The 7,976-nt window shown below is 39.5% G+C and overlaps 1 protein-coding gene across 1 annotated transcript in view; it reads left to right on the forward strand.

Moving 5' to 3' along the window:
- Nucleotides 1-749: 749 nt before the first annotated feature.
- Nucleotides 750-7,976, forward strand: part of ube3b (ubiquitin protein ligase E3B) — a 56,958-nt gene continuing 49,731 nt past the window's right edge. Inside the window, exons 1-2 of the mRNA XM_043715495.1 lie at nucleotides 750-1,015; nucleotides 2,933-3,123. The gene's annotated coding sequence lies outside the window, so the exon portion shown is untranslated. The remainder of the gene's footprint in view (nucleotides 1,016-2,932; nucleotides 3,124-7,976) is intronic.

The raw sequence follows: 7,976 nt of genomic DNA on the forward strand, positions 1-7,976 counted from the left end.
AGAGGAATCTGGAATTATTTTGTATACAAGTTGTTCAAGTATAATGTGCATTTCATTCATACGAATTCGCTATAACACGACTGGCAAATTGGGGGACACTGATTCTAAAGAGAAAATTTTTAAAGCGTGTATTGGTTATAACATGATTCCGGCTCCGTTAGTTTCAATTTTGCTGCTATTACACAATTTTCTTATAACACAGGATTGCACGAGAATGGAACTACTGTATTATAGCAGAACCGACTGTACTTCAAAATGGAACTTAAGTACAACCAGAATATTCACTTCTACTTCTAAGTATTTTTTGACTGGTTTTTCTGGAGTTCTCCAGCAGCATCTGAAAGATTAATTATCAGTTCCTCCAGAGCAACCTGGCAAAGGTTTGCTTGCCAACCATCCATATGGGGGCCTTGAGGAACTTTCAAGAAGCAGTTAGGTATGGCTCATATGGTACATCATGAACCAACTGACTCTCTCATTTCTGGGATCTCATTTCGTGTCATCCCGTGCGCAATGGGGAAGTGGGGATGGAGGAGGTGGGTTTTCGGAAGTCATAAATATTTAACAACAGGCGTCTACAATGTTTAATTAAGCGAGATTGCAAAATTCCCTAATTGAGTTACACTCACTGTTAAATTGAGGTGATGGGACCTTTACCAAGATGGCGGAATCTCACTCTGTTCCCGCCCAACGCAAGGAAATCGGACAGCCGTGTGAGCATGCGCAGTCAGCCATTGACGGTGGAAGTTTGACACCAGTGTCTTTCTGACCCGGAGCCGGAAGTGACAATGGACTTGTTGCTGGAGTTTGTGTTTGTTATGAGAGGAAAGAGATTGTATTAACCTGTACGCACTAGTGCGAGGAAATCTCCATCATTATCAGTTGTAATAATATGTTAGGGTTATTCACATGCCAGAAAGAAGAGAAGCCCAGGAGCACAAAAGGAGGTTGTGGCCTGTTTTTATTGTTCGTTAAATTCTGTTTTGAATCCTAAGATGTGAGGTCCATTCCTTATGTGAGTATTTTGTCTCTTGTGCAGAGAATTTAGTTGTTATCCATATGCTCCGAAAGCTAGTGCTTCCAATTAAACCTGATGGACTATAACCTGGTGTTGTGTGATTTTTAACGTTATCCATATGCACAGCAATTTGTCTGACATTGGTAATCCTGCGTTTTGCAGTATTGTGAAAACATACTGACTTGCTACCATAAGGTTGTTCTGACAGTTTGTTCTGTTTGTTCCGAAAGGTGTAAACAATCATAATGCAGTAATATATGTGCTTTTTAAAAAATGCTTTTAATTGGACCTTTTTCTAGTGAGTTTTCAGATATACTGGTGTGTCTTTTGTTCCATAATGTAATTTGGCTGTGGTTACTACAAAGGACTCTCCTCCTCAATCTGTCCCTTCGCCTGATGCATAGTAACCTTCAAATTAAACTACCACCAGTCCTCTCTCTAACGAGAGAGTAGTTTATGGTCCAGTGAGACTATGATAATTTTACCCTTTTTTATGCGTAACAGTTTTGCAATGTTTTGTACAAGAAGCATGTGTGGACCTTTTTAATAGAAGTGGTCATGAAATGTGCAAGATGATTTAAACAATACTAGTCTTGTAGATGAAATAACATTATCATGTTTATTTCTATTATATATTTAATTATCTAGTATAGCTTATATGGAGTTACAAATTTAATTAGTATATCACATGCACAGTAAAAAATTAAGTCTTGAAAGTATATCATAAAACTTCAACATGTTTTAGATTTTTGCATGCCCAAATCTGGATTAAATTTTTCAAGAATTCCTGTCATTTATATTGGGGTCACTAGAATTTCAGAAAGCATAATGGTGACTGGTTTAAGTTTGTGTTCAACGTTTGTATTATGAGGAAACAACCAATCAATACATTTATTTGGTCTGAGTGTTTGGGAAAAATGGTTTAGGATGTACAACATGAACTTTTTTAGAAAGTTAGGATGTATATCTGTCGCACGAGCGTCACACACATGAGACTGTTTGTTTGATTTTTTTCCCTCTTCTCCCAACATCGTCCTTTGTAACAAGCTAAGTGACAACACTGATAATGGACCTCTCAGAACGTTTGCAAGCTTGTAAAGGTTCAGATATTCATAAGCAGTGTGGTCTATCAATATAAATTTGAAATACTTAATTGTTCTGCACACCAGAAATTATTTCTAATCGCTATTAAGTACATGTTAATTCCTAACTTCCAAAATTTGTTCACTTCAGAGCAACAGTGGTATCCCTACACTGTGCGTTTGTATGTGTGTATATACATCCTAATATGTGTATTCGATCACAATCTTCTAGGTTAGTGTCAGTAAGTCTTCAGTATGAACTTTCATGAAAATAAACAGTGCAGAAATATGCCTAATTGGTCAATTAAAGCTGTAGGATCATGGAATAATTATACAGGTACACAAAACTATGCTGCACTTAGTAGTTTGGAGATGTTAAAATCTATTAAATATTTAGTGCAAAAGCAATGAGGTGGTGATGAATGCTCAGGACTTTTATTAGGTCTATGAAATACATTCCCATAAGTGACACTTGATGCAATTCCAATCATAGTATTCAAGTGGAAGATGGATAAACACTTAAAAGTATTGTAACAAACAGGAAAGTGGAGCTATCTTGGTTAGCATCAGTGTAAAACTTGCAGCGATGTGGCATAGTAATAAAAATGTTACACTCTACTTATATTTGCATGATTCTCCAAGCTCACATCAGCTGTACCTGTTATCCTATTGGGCTTATTGGGCTTGAATATTTGAAATTTAGGAATCGAATCAGTACTATGATGGCCAGAAGCCACTTCAGATTTTAACTTCTTGCCATCGTAACTAATACAATGTCCATGCTCCTTGATGTGTTTCTAACTTATCTGACATATTTGCTTATCTGCTTAAGGTTTCACTGTGCCAAGACAAATAGATGGCAATTTTGCTCTGAGAAGATGGATTTGAAGTGATGTGGAATCTTTCTTTTATCAACATACAGTACCAGCTCACTTCAGGTTCTTCATTGTCTGAATGATTACCTCATGTCCGTGCACTGGGACTGATGAACTGATTTCCAGTCTTAGACAGCACAACATTCAGGTAAACTAGTGTTTTCCTTTACTGACATCTTGTCTGCATTGTTAACTTAGCTTGACAAGGAATTAAAGAGCTGCTATTTCTGGCAATGTACTGTTTAACTAGCTGTAAGGTGTGTGGGCAGTGCCAAAATGAGTTTCCTTTTCACCTTTTTCTGGAAGTCAGGTACATAAGAACTGAGAATATGTGCAGTATTTTGGAGCTTAAAGAACCATCATAAGGTCAGAAGTGAAAATGTTCACTGGACAGCGAAGAAGGTTACCTTGGAGTACAATGGGATCTTGATCAGATGGGCTAATCAGCTGAGGAGTGGCAGATGGAGTTTGATTTAGCTAAATGTGAGGTGCTGCATTTTGGAAAGGCAAATCAGGGCAGGACTTATACACTTAATGGTAAGGTCCTGGGGAATGTTGCTGAACAAAAAGGCTGTTAAAGATACAGATTTGAGACGACCCAGGGAATCTCTGTGGACTCAACCTTGTAAGCCTCTCTTGGTTCATCCTGGAGGTTGTACTCTTTGGTAGTCTGGAATAAAAAATCTCTTTAGTTTAGTTTAATTTTTGTCATCCCCTTTATTTACCAATAGCATCACTGTTACAACATAACACTGATACTTATAAGCCAAACTAACTAGGGTCTAATAACCCAGGTGAGTAAAATATCAACCCTTCAAGAGCCCTATCAGACTGCTCTACTGTCGTGTCACAAAGTGGCTTCCTTTGTACAAAAAGTTTATAAAAACACTGCATGTTCTTAATTAGACAGATCACAGTAAAAGACAATAATTCGTAAAGAAGAGAAGTTAATTGACAGATCTGTGTGTACTTGACTGATCACTCCTACAGGCCCTGAGCCGTTCATTCTGGTAGGAAAAACAAATCCAGCTGAGTTCGGTGCCTGCTGGCGAGATAAGTTCCTATCATAAAGAGGCACCAGTCAGAGCTAATTGGAAGAGTTCATAAAGTAACCTTGCACAGCTCGCATGTCAGGTACGATTGTTTTACAAAATGGCTTCTTAGCAAGGAGGGCAAACTTTTGACCATAAAATAACTTCCTGACAGATTGTGTCAGAACTCTTCACTCTTAGCTTAAAAATTATTTTAAACCTAGGAGCAGACTCCTGCTTTTTATCTTAAACACAGAATCATTCTGTACCTGAGGCTGAGATGTTACCGTATGGTTGTATTTAAACTGATTCATTAGTCTTGAATTAAACATGCTTTTTTCTCAGGGTTGTGATTCAAATTCACATAAGACGTAAAATCTGATTAGTTAGAATTGACAGTGGGGCAGTCATGGTCTGTAAGAACAGCAAGTAAGTTAAAGCTTCATCAATATTACCTTTTACAGAGTTTGCATTTCATAACCAGTAATGGCTACTCAAAATCAGTCTCAAAATACAATTATATTCAATCCATAGCAAGTAAGCAGAAAGAGTTAATTTTCTACTGGCTTCGGCAGTCTCGCCACTAAAATGATCTCACTCGTGCTCTTGCTCTCACTCGTGTGCGCGCGCGCTTTCTCTCTCTTTAGTGTCCTTTTGAATTCTGACGTCAGAAACTTGTAACAGAAAAATGTTTTTCCCTCTGCATCTGCCTAGCTTGCATGGGTAATAAGAATCAATTATAATAGGATCTGACCATTAATTGCAAGGCTTTTGATGAGAATGAGTTTCATTTCGAGGTCAGAATCAAACATTGTCGTTAATTTCACAAGGGAACAGCCGTGAATGTTATCACTTGGTGTCCTGTTTACACAGACTCACTGATGTTAAGGCAAAAGTTCTTAATTGTCTTAGATCATCCTGTTATCACTTGATGAGAATAGATGTTTTTATCTTCTGTATAGCTTGGGTTCCCCGTTTTTGTGGCCTAACCCTCCCTGCCTGTCGGCTTCTTTTCTAGTGTGCAGCAAATGTGTTCTATAATTCAGTATTACATTTTACTGTAAATGTTTAAGGACAAGTTCTAAGGCTATAGTCTTTCTCAAGACCTTGGAGTGCAGATTCATAGTTCCTTGAAAGTGGAGTCAGATAGGATATGAAGAAGGTGTTTGGTATGCTTTCCTTTATTGGTCAGAATATTGAGTAAAAGAGTTGGGAGGTCATGTTGCGGCTGTACAAGATATTGGTTAGGCCACTTTTGGAATATTGTGTGCAGTTCTGGCCTCCTCCTATCGGAAGGATGTTGTTAAACTTGTAAATCTTTTCTGAACTCTTTCAAGGATGTTGCCAGTGTTGGAAGATCTGAGTTATAGGTAAAGGCTGAACAGACCTCTGAATAGGTTTTCACTGGAGCATCAGAGGCTGAGGAGTGGCCTTATAGAGGTTTATAAAATCATGAAGGGTGTGAATAGGGTAAATAGACAAGGTCTTTCCCTGTGGTGGAGGAATCCAGAACTAGAGGGCATAGATTTAGGGTGAGCGAGGAAAGATTTAAAAGGGACCTAAGGGGCAACGTTTTAACGTGTGCGTGTATGAAATGAGCTTTCAGAGGAAATGGTGGCAGTTAGTACAATTAGAACATTTAAAATGCATCTGGATGTATATATGAATAGAAAGGGTTGAGAGAGATAGGGGCCAAATGCTGGCAAATGGCACTAGATTAGATTAGGATAGCTGATTGGCATGGAGGTGTTGGACTAAAGAGTCTGTTTCCCTGTTGTACATTTCTATGACGCTGTGATTGCACAGTGTTCAGCAGCATTCACAAATCCTCAGGTATTAATGCAATCCATGTTCAAATGTAACAAAATCTAAACAGTATCCAAGCTTGGACTGACAAGTGGCAAGTATAATTTGTTCCACACAAATGCTAGGCTAGGGCCATCTCTAACATGAGACAATTTAACACTGCCCCTTGACTTTCAACGGTGTTACCATGACTGAATCCCTCACTATTGACATCCTTGGGTTACCATTGACTAGAAACTTAACTGGACTCACCACAAAAACATAGTAGCCACAAGAGCGGACCTGAGGTCTAGGAATGCTGCAACAAATAATTCCCCTCCTGATTCCCCAAAGCCTATCAATCATTTACAAGGCATCAGTCAGGATGAATACTCCCCACTTACCTGGATAGGTGCAGCTCCAACAACAGTGGTGCTTGATAGGTACCATATCCATATGCATCCATTCCTTCCACCACATGCTCAGTCGCAACAATGCATACTATTTATAAGATGCATTGCAGAAATTCACCAAAGGTCCTTAGTCAGCACCTTCCAAACTCATGACCACTTCCATCTAAAAGGACAAAGGTAACAGATACATCGGAGCACTGCCATCTTCAAGTTGCACTCCAAGCAACTCCTCTCCTAATTCAGATTTGGAAATATGTCGCTGTTCCTTTGCTGTTGCTGGGGAAAAATCCTGAAATTCCCTCCCTAAGGGCATTGAGGGTGAACTTACAGTATTTGGGCTGTAGCAGTTCAAGAAGGCAGGCTCACCACCATCACCTCAAGGGCAACAAGGGAAAGATAATAAATACTGGCCAGTTGGTGATGCCCACATGGTGTGCTTGAATTTTTAAAAAGCTGACAAGCTGGGTTGTAAAGTTGTTAATGTAGGAGAATGAGACAGCGTTTTGAATGGGTTGCACCTAATGTAGGATAGAATTTGAGCAGACATTGGAGCAAGTGTGTGGGAAAACATAACTTCTTTCATGCCTCTAACATAATAAAATATCCCAAGATGCTTCACAGGAGTGTTCTGAAGCAAAGTATGACACCGAGCCACAGAACAAGATATTAAGTCAGGTGACAAAAGCTTGGTCAAGGAGTGTCTTAAAGACAGAATGTGAAGTAGTAGTCATAAAGCAGAATGTTAGAGGGAGGGGGTGAATAATTTGTAATTTTGATCCCAGCCACAAACTGTGGTGGAGCCATTAAAATTGGGGATACACGAGGTGCGGGTGTGAATTGGGAGGAACATAGATATCATTAGGGTTGTGGGGGTGAAATAAATGGGAGTGAGGTTGTGATGGAAAAAGACATTTTGCAGAAATGGAACCGGACTGTCTTGATTATGGGCAAGAAGTAAAGCTCAAGGTCAAATGACAGATGAAGATTCCACACCACTGGATACAGCATAAACGGCTGCTAAAGAGAGAGATAGCATCAAAGGATAAGATGTGCGTTTTCTGGAAGGAATTAACAGCAATCCTCCATCCAGTCAATGTCCTTGATCTATGACATGCTGTCAGCCACAGAGGTGACAGGCAGAGTTGGTGGTCAGCATACATGTAAACATTCACTCCATGCATCCGCTAAACACACAATGTAATCTGGACGAAGGTAACTGCAGCCTTGGCTAACCTAATAACAAGCTGGGGTTGCATTGAAGCCATGCTTCAAACTGCTGGTACTTTTGTGTTTGCAAAGCTCTGTATTAAATTAACCTATGTAAGAGGAAATGCAAAAGGCTGCAGCAGAGTATGTCCGGTATTATTTTCCCACTGAGAATTATTTTGGGTCTGTTCTCTTTCAATCTTCAGTATACAATATGATCAGTATGTGAAATTTCCTTGCCAGGTCCATTTAAATGGGGAAAAAATCGTCCAGCAATGTAATTGGATCAAAGGTTTATGGTGCTCGGAATGTTTGCTATGTCTAATGAAAGAATCCTTAGTTTTAATAACAGCAGTGAGAACATCTGGTTCAAGACTGTTTTCGTGGTAAGAGTAGTCTGAACTAATTTGAGAGGGTCTTCAAAGACCGCAATTTCCCCTCAGATGTGGTTGACGATGCTCTCCACTTCCCGCTCCTCCGCCCTTGAACCCCGCCCCTCCAATCGCCACCAGGACAGAACCCCACTGGTCCTCACCTACAACCCCACCAACCTCCAGATACATCGT

The sequence above is a fragment of the Chiloscyllium plagiosum genome, chromosome 25, assembly GCF_004010195.1.
Source record: "Chiloscyllium plagiosum isolate BGI_BamShark_2017 chromosome 25, ASM401019v2, whole genome shotgun sequence".
Lineage (NCBI taxonomy): Eukaryota > Metazoa > Chordata > Chondrichthyes > Orectolobiformes > Hemiscylliidae > Chiloscyllium > Chiloscyllium plagiosum.